Source organism: Zingiber officinale, chromosome 8B (assembly GCF_018446385.1).
Source record: "Zingiber officinale cultivar Zhangliang chromosome 8B, Zo_v1.1, whole genome shotgun sequence".
In the NCBI taxonomy this organism is placed as follows: Eukaryota; Viridiplantae; Streptophyta; class Magnoliopsida; order Zingiberales; family Zingiberaceae; genus Zingiber; species Zingiber officinale.
Window position 1 is genome coordinate 114,998,973 of NC_056001.1, and position 11,367 is coordinate 115,010,339.

General features: G+C 37.0%; 1 long non-coding RNA gene across 1 annotated transcript; it reads right to left on the reverse strand.

Moving 5' to 3' along the window:
- Positions 1-1,697: 1,697 nt before the first annotated feature.
- LOC122014273 lies at positions 1,698-9,494 on the reverse strand. The gene is made up of 3 exons (XR_006120626.1): positions 9,116-9,494; positions 7,541-7,618; positions 1,698-2,007 (listed from the first exon to the last, which is right to left on the reverse strand). It is a non-coding gene; the product is annotated as an uncharacterized LOC122014273 (long non-coding RNA).
- Between the last annotated feature and the right edge of the window lie 1,873 nt (positions 9,495-11,367).

An 11,367-nucleotide genomic window follows, 5' to 3' on the forward strand; every position in this document is an offset into this window, starting at 1 on the left:
CTGCTAAACGTCCTTCCGCCACAAAAAGTCAACCAAATCAATACTTACAACTCCGCAAAGGAGCTTTGGAAAAAATTTCTTAAGCTACACGAAAGAACGTCCGAAGCTAAGCTTGTGAGACGAAATTTACTTCGCAACCATCTCACCAACCTACGATTTGAAGAAGATGAAACGAGTACACACCTTCACTGGAGGATTAAGGAGCTCATCAACAGACTTTCAAATCTCGAAGAAAATGTAAGCAATCGAGATTCGCTAAAGTACGCTCTTAATGAATTTGAGGTACGCGACATTTCCAAAAGACGGAAAGCCAAAGTGAAAGGTTGATCGAGAATGCCAGAAGTTGGATTTGGATGAACCCTATTTCGGATGGCCAAAATCACCCAAAGAGAGAGAGGAGACGGAGCAGAAGACCCGGACCGAGGCTAGCAACACCAGAGCAGAGGGCCCGGATTAAAAAAATCAACCCTATTGATTTTTAGAATCTGGGCGGTCGAAATCCAAAATTTATCATGATCAACGTGGACTTTGACAGATGCATCGAAGATAGAAATCTATCCCACTCCAAGCACTTAGTACATATTCCAATTTTCATTTGATACAAGTGTTCGTTATTTAAGTTAATTGTCCAAGAAAAATTCATTTGTTTTATTTTTTGTGTAAAGACTATTCAACTCCCCTTCTAGCCGGGCAATGGGTCCTAACATAAAGAACTTGCTCCCCCTACACATGTTCATTCCAATTTTACATTACTTATGATGAGACCAGGACTCCTCATTCCTATGTCTCCTGTTATTTCCCCAGCTATTTCTTTATCAGAGGAGGCACCCATTATTCTTAATGATACATTGCCCCTTCTCCCAACTTTACCTTCCTCTTCCACTAAACCTCATACTAAAAGAACTCCTTGCAAAAGATCAGTTATTTCTGGATCTATTACAACACCCATTGAACAGCATCCTCCACTAGTGAGCCTCTCTTCTCCTATCCTCTCTTCACAAGCCTATGATCCTCCTTCCTCTTCTTCACCATTTACAAGTTCCCCTCACCCCTCCATCTTATTCCAACAAGGCCATGGATTTCCATCTTTGATCAGTCAAACTTCTACCCTTGCTTTGTATGGATTATTAAAACTAAAGGGGACCCTAGCTAAGTCTTGGCTGCAATGTCAAACGCATCTGAGAAACACCTTCACTGAGCGTGTCGATGACCACAATCATCAAACCACTACGATAAATTTATAAATTTAACTTCCTTGTTTTGTACTTACAAAATATGACCCTACTATCATTCTATCCAACTATATGTCTCAAGACACTCGTCAAATGCTACAATCCCAAGAGGAAAACAAAATTAGAATTACAGTTAGAAGGACTTAATTATACACCTAGCATTGAAAAGGCTTTAAAAGATAAAATCTTCTTGGAAGTTACTCACAAAACTACCCTGCTAAAACAATTACAACAATCACATGATTTAGGCGAACCTACAATCTGAATTTTAAGCTTACAAAACATGCGAGGAAGAGCACTGGCACAGTAGACGCAGGGCCTATTTAAAATCTCCAAAATTTTGTGAGAATGATGCTAGATAAATTGTAAAAACTCACTCATTTTATTGACAAAGTAATCCAACAACTGAGAGAGAGGAGTTGTCTATATAAAGTCCCTCCTCCCTTATTTATAGATTGTCGACGACTCAACCGAGAACTCCCAAAAGACCTTTTGAACAAATTTGAATAAACCTGGAACCATAATAAAAATCCCATCAATATGGACGACCATACCCAACATGAATAATAACATCACAACCAAAAGAGTAGTAACAAAAACAAAGAACAAAGAAAACACTAATACAACTCATACAAATAAAGAAAAGACTCATAAGGAAACAAATGTCTTTACAACACTCCTAAAATATCTAAACAATATGTCATACGTCCATCCCGCCTCCTCGTCTACTCCGTTTGCTTACCTTCCATCATATCCTGAGAAGTATCTCCCTCAACTATAACATAAACATCATAAATCTACAAACCTAGCAAATACAATCCAATATTAAAGATATGGCATCCATGAAATAACAAGAACAATAACTAGAAGGCATAGAAAATATCTCCCTCAACTATAACATAAACATCATAAATCTACAAACCCAGTAAATACAATCCAATATTAAAAATATGGCATCCATGAAATAACAAGAACAATAACTAGTAGGCATAGAATCTAAACTCAATGACAGAATAAAGTCCTAAGAGAACATGCAATTATATAATCAAAATCAACATAAATTACATTATCAATCAATCAATCATATTTATTCGGAGGGGGACCCTCCTCGAAACTCATCCGGAAACACTCATTCTATATTGTCACCACATATGCTCATACCCATCCAATTAACCAAAAAAAAAAAAACATAATCAATACACATTATACTTGTATCCATAACACATTCTATTCATTTTATAAATATGCCTACCTTGAAAGAAGATAGAAACATGCATATACAAAGTAAGAACCATATCTAACTCAAAAGAACCCAAATCACCATGCAATCCACACACTAAAACCACAACTAATCGAACAAGCAGAAAGCAACAAGTTAAATCCACACAAAATCCGCAGCCAACACTCATTGAAACCAAAACCGAATTCTCCAAGCTATGTAGTTTAAACTAGCACACATGGAAAGGATCCGCTAGAAATCATGGTATCAAATCTAAAATACCAAAATCATCAATCATGAGGAGATTAACACACCCTTTAATTCTAGCAACTCTCTCTAACTCAAATCCAAGACAAAACAGACACCACTCAATTCAAATTAACTAACACATATTGAAAACATCGACAAGTAAACATAGTATCAGAAAATCTGAACTAGAAGCTTGGAACAAACCCCCAATCCACTCACATCTGTTACATCATCCTCTATTATAACAAGAAGAAACAAGTATCAAGTCATGATAAAAAAATCATCAATCAAAATCGTAATTTTCCTAAATCTGTCTAGTATGGTTCACATCCTATTACATCCAAAATTTGTTCGACATAGCAGAAACAATTATGAGAACCAAGAAATGCATTTAATGCAGCTCAACACACCAACAACATGGCCAGAGATCCGAACACAATAAAGAAAGTAATAGCATCATCACTCAAAGCCTATTATGGTTCCAGGTTTATTCAAATCACGTTCTACCAATTGGAACTAGAAGCTTGGAACAAACCCCCAATCCACTCACATCTGTTACATCATCCTCTATTATAACAAGAAGAAACAAGTATCAAGTCATGATAAAAAAATCATCAATCAAAATCGTAATTTTCCTAAATCTGTCTAGTATGGTTCACATCCTATTACATCCAAAATTTGTTCGACATAGCAGAAACAATTATGAGAACCAAGAAATGCATTTAATGCAGCTCAACACACCAACAACATGGCCAGAGATCCGAACACAATAAAGAAAGTAATAGCATCATCACTCAAAGCCTAATCTACAAAACTCTGCTCAAACTTTCGAAAGCAACAAGGAGAAGCAAAATTTCACCATCCGAAGCTTAAACTACCAAACAAATATTTGTCCAGAAATTTTAGAAACAATAAGAAGCAAAAGCATCATCAATCAAGACTAAATCCACCAACAATCTGTCCAAAACTTTCGAGAGCAGTGGGAAGGTTCAAAACATCGTCAAATCCAACAAAATCCATCAAAATCTTGATCTAGAATCCCAAACTACTTGAAAAAATCCGAACAAAACCCAATACTATCTTAAATGCCTAAAATCCCTGCAAAAATCCAAAAAACATCACAAGCCGGAGCAAGAACATCTCGAAAAGCGATTAAACCTCAACACAATCATCAAATCAAACATCACACATAAACATATCGACTCCTCCTAGGTACCTATCCCTTATCTCACAAATCCCATACCACCATAGAAGAATGTACTTGTCTTTCTCCTCCTAGTTCTGCCATTAGGAGCCCTCGGCCACTCGTTGACGTGCAGTGGTCAACTGTTAAAAGCCCTCAACTAATAACTATGATAATAGTTAGAGTTTTTACATAAATCGGTACAGCTCAACTGTGAGCTTGTGTCAAAATATCTATAATTTATCATAATTATTAGTAGGTCGACTTAACTCAAATTCATTGACTTGTTTAGCTCAGGTAAGATTAACTAATTTGAGGGGCAAGTGTTGAGAATATAAGGTTCAACAAGACCATACTGAAAGTCACATAGATTTGTGATTAACAAGTTAAGACCTACTTGATGAATGTAGCATGTAGGTACAGCTCAACTTTGTGCATTCTATATGATTCAGAGTTTCGATCCTATTAGGAATTGTTACTAATCAATTCCTGATTCTAATAGTGAGGGTTGTTGGATTTGAATAAAATAATAAGAATTATAAAAGACCTTTATTAAATATATTCCACAAATATTGAAACTCTGTTTTAAATTTTAGATGGCAAACACAAGTACCTTATCACTACGAAGTATTCTCGAGAAAGAGAATATCCTCCTCGGTTTCAACTACTTAGATTGGTATAGGAAATTAAAAATCGTCTTAAGATATGAGAGAAAAATTTACGTGCTCGAAGATGAACCACTAAAAAAACCTACACCCAATACTTCAGAGGAAGATCAATCATATTATTCTCAGTATATGGAAGATGCACTGGATGTGCAATGTATAATGTTGTCTTCTATGTCTCTCGAATTACAGAGACAACATGAGAACGTGAGTACTAGGGAGATTGATCAGCACTTGCATGAGTTCTTCCAAGAGAGTGCGAGAGTAGAGAGGTATAAAAGCTCTCAAGCACTATTTCGTATCATGCTGGAGGAAGGAATCCAAGTTGAGTCTCATGTACTCAAGATGATTAGATAGATAGAGAGACTCGAGAGCTTAAGTTCCAAGTTATGTCAGAGTTGGAATCTATGATTTGATAAAGTCATTAAAGATTTTTCTTTTATCAAAAATCTAAAAGAACCTTGCGTTTACAAGAAGGTTAGTGGGAACAAGATTATGTTCCTAGTGTTGTATGTTGATGATATACTTCTTATAGGCAATGGCATCCCTAGCCTAGAATCTACCAAGACTTGGTTGGGAGAATGTTTCTCAATAAACGATCTCAGGAATGCAACCTATGTCTTAGGTATTAAAATATACCGAGATAGACAAAACAGGTTACTAGGGTTGAATCAAGGTGTATACATTGATAAAATACTGAATAGATTCGGTATGCAGTGTCACATAGTGTGCATATTTCCAAGACTATGTGTCCAAGAACACATGATGAAAAACGTAGAATGGACAAGACACTTTATGTTTGGGCTATAGGGTTCATAATGTTTGCTATGATATGCACTCGACCAGATGTATCATATGCATTAAACATGATGAATAAATATCAGTCAAATTATGAAGACTCATTGGACTGCAGTAAATACTATACTCAAGTATCTTAAAAGAACAAAGAACATGTTCTTATGCAAGGTCTCAACAACAATCCAAACATGTACTAAGAAAGTATATTGTACTTAAGAGTGCCTTAAGTTTAGAGATACACTAAACACGACTCGCTCAAAAATAGACTACATATTAAGCATCATTAGTTATTCCTCTTATGAATGAGTATAACTGATCTTTTGACTTGCGACCTTTATTTATTCTATACGTGGAGTTATGTGCTTTCACACCGTTAAAAGCAGTTTTTAATCGGATTATGATTAATACGATAGTTGGGTGTATGATTTATTGAGAACTTAACTCTTTGTATTCCTTGAAGACTATAAGTAGATATCCTCAAAAAGATTCAAATGTAGAATCCCTTCTGTCAATTTCTCTCTCATCAACTTCTTCTTCGTTGACCTTCCACCGGAAATGAAGTGAAGAAGTAGAAGAACAATAGCAATAGTAATGTGCACGTAGCTCTGCCGAAGCTTGGACCTCTTTATATAGGACTCCCACAGCGCACGTACATGCTTCCCCAGGTGTGCACACTTCTCATATCTTTCCATGGGGAAGGTTCCGTCGTACGATCCTCTGCCTGCTCATGCCGCGAACCATATCGTTTGTCGATAGCTCTGGTTGATAAAAGAATATCATCGGATCCTCCTTTTGTCTGTTACTGAACAGAGCAAGAGAGTCGCTCGACCAACCTTCCACTGTCCGAGCTACGCTACAATGCTGAGCAGGAAGCCTGGTATGAGTATAATCTGCTAAGTCGTGACTCCACTTCGCCGATTTTGAATTTGATGTAAGTCCAAGGGAGCTGACCGCTCGACGTGTGCATCGCCAATACTTGGCTCTTAAGAGCATCAAAAGTTCGACGCATGGCCAAGCTATGATAATATCGGACCGGAGATTCTTTATTTCAATCGAGCAAGTGGGTTGCCCATCCAATCGGCGATATAGGAGAGTGGACCTTGACTTTGACCCCCACCATGGCGTTGATCCTCCACGGAGTGGAGGTTAGTAAATCTTATAACCATTTAATGCTTGTCAAGCTTTCGAGCCTTAAACTTATTTTAGATAATAGCACCAATGCTTGTCAGTTATAGGCATTAGCTTCCTATTGATGACACATGTGTACATAACATTATATATGTACCTCTTTTACTATACCCACCGCTTCACTTAATCATCCAACAACTCGCAGCTAATCTCGAGCTAGTCTAGAAATATTTAACTTTATATATATTTATTAATATACAATCAGCCAGATAAAAACCGAACAAAGTCAAGAGATTTCCCAATCCTAATTCAAAAAGATCCGTGACCAAGCTACTGATCCTTTCCCATAGACAGAAATTTTGGATCTACATATAAGACTGATTTACATTTAACATGAGAATAAGTATGATTTTTGCTGTGAAAGATTCATTATACTTTCACATAAGATACTAGTGTTTGTTGAGTTAGAAGCTTACAGCTAGCTTCTTGACCTTCATAGTGTGGCACTTGTAAGATGCTACTGGTTCTAAGGGAGCTTCCGCAGACCTACTGCTTGAATGAGATAAACTGAAAATTCTTACCTGATATTTAGTGCAAGTCCATACAATCAGCTTAAACTAAAAATTTAGTCCCTAAAAAGGAAAGAAAAATTTGTTCCCAACTGTACTTTAAGCAATACCTCAGCATCACCTGCACCTGATACAGCTAGTTCATCAGATATGTCTGGAACAAACTTTGTAGAAAATATATTTGCATTTTGACCTGTTTCAATACTATGTAATAGCCCCTGTCACTGTAACTCCATATATTGATCTGCAAGAGTAAATTAAAGTTGAATATAAAAAACAAAAGTAAGTAGTCGTCAAAAACAAACTTATTTGTTAACCTAAATAATGCAGATCTCAACCATAGCTACTGCCTCGCTTAAAAATCCATCACATTTAATTCCTTAATATGACATCCAAAATTGTAGGATGATATTAGTAAACTATAACAATAAAATGGAATAAAATAAGTCTAGCATATGAAGATCATACTTCTAGATATGATAGGTTAGAAAACATACTCTAGTGTCATCTGAACCAGAAATTAAAAGTGAGCCTTTGGCGTTCCATGCAATGGCATTGACACAACCCTGATGGCCCTGAAAACAGCCACAACTAAGGTAAATATAAAGGTAAAAGAAATAATGCAAGCAGAAAAAACTAGATAAAAGATGAAAGGAAAAGAAAAACATTGATGATCAATCATGGATAACTTGGCATCCAAAACATGGTACAGAATTTAGTAGATCAAATCCCCAAGGCATCATCACATATTCAGTTCCCTGTTTGCTGATAAAATCCCATGCAAGATCCTTCTGCAAAAGTCCCTATCATGCTTGTTGCGGGAAAGTGGGGCCGGGAAATTGTTCCTGTCATTGACACATAGGAAACATGCTCTTAATGTCCAACTATGTAATTTTATTATCCTTACAAGTTTTCATTGGTTATAGTCTTATGATGCATATATAATCATCCATAATCAAGTAATTTTTGTATATTTCGAGAATATGATAAAATGGTGTATTATCTCAACAAGCACATGCACATTAACTATAGAATAAATTGCTCGTCTTTGAACATGCTACACCATCTACACCTTTGTTCTTCTTTATTATCGGTTGGAGCATCACATAATTGCTCTCAAATATTAGTATTTCGTTCTTTTATTCTTTCTACTACCTATACACATCCATTTATGCATTCTCATTTATGTTGGATGTTTTCCTTCCCAACATCTTGTTAGAATAATTAGAGCTAATAGGATTAAAAAAGAAACAATGAAGTATCAGCATAAGAACAAACAGTTATGTTGATTTCTTTTGAAGCACAATGTCCAACAGTACACAAACAACTTCACGAACAGGATTTATGCTACTACAGCTTGTACACATTATGAATTAAGGCTGATAAATTAGGTATATGTATGATTCTTTTTAAGCACGATTGACCACAAAAAATACAACAATTCTCAGTGACTATTCTATCACGAAATAATTTAAAATCATAATGTAGAACATGTGGTGCTACTGAGGCATCACTCTCATCCATGAAACAGAGGTAGTCGTCAACACAACATGGAGATCTGGTGTTTCAATAGAGATAGGTTTAACCATGACTTCTCTGATATGTTTACTAGAATCACACAAAGTAATTGCATATTTGGAATCTGAGTTGTTGTAAGCATCATGATTAGCATTTTGCTCAGGGACTCTGCATAACACTAGGCCAAGAAGAATACAGTTCCTAAAAAATCTTCTTTCGTGCATGTGCAATAAAGTAATTTGGTAGATAAATTACAGTCACAGTAGGGATAAAATGGGAGAAGTATAAATATCTCACAATAGTGTGAGGCAAATAAAGGGAATGAAGAAGCATATTGGCATGCAAACTTCTAAAGAAAGACCGTAGGACCATAAAATCAAGCCAGATTATTGGTATAGGCTGTCTAAAATCATAAAACCCACAAAGCCAGATTATTTGTGAAGACGATATTGTGAAAGGTAAGCAAAGGGACCATCGTGGCAGGGCAGACTAACAATAAGTGAAAATTCAAGAATCTCGTCTAGGTCATCATCCTGCTTGTGTGGTAGAATTACAACAACGGCAGCATTCAGCGCTTCCTGCAGCTTGGACTCGGCGGAAAAACCCAAGGTGGTCTGTTTCCCCATCTTCCCCCTTCCCACAAAGGAGCACTGGCGTTCCACGGACACCAAAATCCTCCTGCCACGCCACGCCACGCATCTGTGCTCTTGTTAACTGCAGGCAAGCCGCTTCCCAGATGTGCATCGGCACCCGGCATGGAGGACCCTATGTATCTCTGGCCTCGCACGCCGTTTCATCACCACCATCATCTGAACCGGCATAAAATCCCCTCATCGTCAAGAAGGAAGGATCGCTGCGACTGCGACTTCGACTTCTCGATGCCCTCCCAAAATCCAGGGCATGGTGTGAACCGCGAAGTGTCTTATCAATGAGAGCTAGGGTTTGGCTGTGGGGGTGGGCGGGCGGGGCGAGGCGTGTTTATTTTCCCGCCATCTGCAGAGAGACAGAAGACATCCGATGGAGATCAGTCGGTAAGAATTTGGGGAGCTATTCCCGCGCGGGGTGAGCCTGATCCAATCTAAACGGACGGCGGATTTGACGAGGAAGAATCATTCTGGTGCGGCGCGAGACAGACTAGACTTGGGCATGGCAGGCTGGCGAGCAAACAGTGTTAAGATAAGTTCCCTTCCTACTAAGGTGGAACTCGGAGACATCTGATCCCAACAGGAACCCATTTGAATGGTCGGGGATGTTATTTTTCACACGTGTCGATGTCTTGCTCTTGTCTCTTTCCATTTGTCACTTTTGACTTTTATTTCTGAGAGTGAGATCGAGGCAGAGAACATGGGAGAAAGATCGAGGAAATTAATTAATTAAATTAACTTAATTAATCAAATTAAACACATTAATTTGATTTAATTAAACTACTCTATTTAAACAAATTAATTTAATTAATGAAATTATTCTAAGCCATTCAAGTAACTTATTCTATTTAATCATAATAACTTTTGACTCGGAACTCAGAATCAAGATCTGTCAACTGTGCCACGTGGTAAATTCAAAGATCTGCACGTCCGTCAAATTTCAAGCCAAAATACTAAGGTTCGGGCACGTTTCGGAGCAAATTTCAAATTTCGGTTTGCTAACGATATGAGTCGGAAAACCTCTTTCAAATGGACATAACTTTTGACTGGGGATGAATTATGGGGCATCCCAATATATCAAATCGAAGAGAATTACAAGATCTACAAGTGCCGTGTAGGGCGGAAGGTGTAAAAAAAAAGTTGAACGGGGCAAAAAGGAGTTACGGTGATTTTGAAAACTTTGAAAGGTCATAACTTTTGACTCAGAAATCGAAACGAGGCACGGTCAATTGCTACGGTTCCAGAATTCAGAGATCTATATTTGTTACAGGGGGCTTTAGCCCTCCGTAATGGCCAATTTTTTTGTCCAAAAAATATCGTTTAGGCCCTTTTCCAGGCCCCGGAAAATTTTTTTTACCCCCCCCTATTGGTAACTTTTGCCTCGGAACTCAGAATCAATTTCCGTTTCAGCACAAGCGTTCAGAATTTAATGATCTATATGGCCGTCAAATTATATTAAAATTATTTCCAAAGCTCATAACTTTTGATTCGGATCTCTGAATCAGGATCCGTGTATTATGACACATGCAGAATTCAAAGATCTATATACATATCAAATTTCAACCCAAAATTCCATCGTTTAGGCTTGTTTCACGAAGAGAGAGTGTGTTTTTCTGTGAAAGAGAAGATGGGAGGGAGGGAGAGAGGAGAGAGGAGGGCGGTGTGAAAGAGGAGAGAGGAAAAAGGGAAGGAGTGACTTTTAGCTCGAATGCAAATATGCAAATATCGGGGCCAAATTCAAATGTTAATTTAAGCCTCTTTCAAAACATTTATATTCATGTTTAAGGGTGTCTCCAATTATTATAAATCTAAATGAGTTTTTTTCATGATTTCAATATGTGAGCTCAAGAATATGAAATTATATTAAAATAGTGAAAGCTAAATGAACTTTTTTTATTATTATATTCATAACATGAGTTGCATGACTTCATATTCATTGCATAAAATTCAAGATAAAAAAAGTAGATATGTGCTTTCACTATTACTCTTGAATTTTAAATCTCAAATCTATAATGATTCAAAACTTTTTATGCAGTATTTTTAATTTCACAAATCTCTCATAAATCTTGAATTGGAGATGCTCTAATATACAAGAGAAAGTAGTTAGATGCATCTTCAATTGGAGATGCTCTAACATGAGAGAAAGTAGTTAGATAAATCTT